This window comes from Zea mays, chromosome 9, assembly GCF_902167145.1.
Source record: "Zea mays cultivar B73 chromosome 9, Zm-B73-REFERENCE-NAM-5.0, whole genome shotgun sequence".
NCBI classification, from domain to species: Eukaryota; Viridiplantae; Streptophyta; class Magnoliopsida; order Poales; family Poaceae; genus Zea; species Zea mays.
Window position 1 is genome coordinate 133,301,686 of NC_050104.1, and position 244 is coordinate 133,301,929.

Sequence of the window (244 nt, forward strand, 5' to 3'; positions counted from 1 at the left end):
GCTATTAACAAGAAACCACTTATAGTTTAGCATTTTTTTGTGATATCTCCATTATGGATTGACCCCACCTGAACCCTGAACTTTCGTCCTGCCCACCTGAACTTTCGTCCAGCGTCCGCCACTGGCCACGACCACGACTAGCGAACGCTACTGTCTCCCACTTCACCGGTAGTAGGATGAGGAAATAACATGGTTCTTTCTGGGCGGAAAAGCTTTTGCGAGCGGCGGCATGTCAACCAAGAGA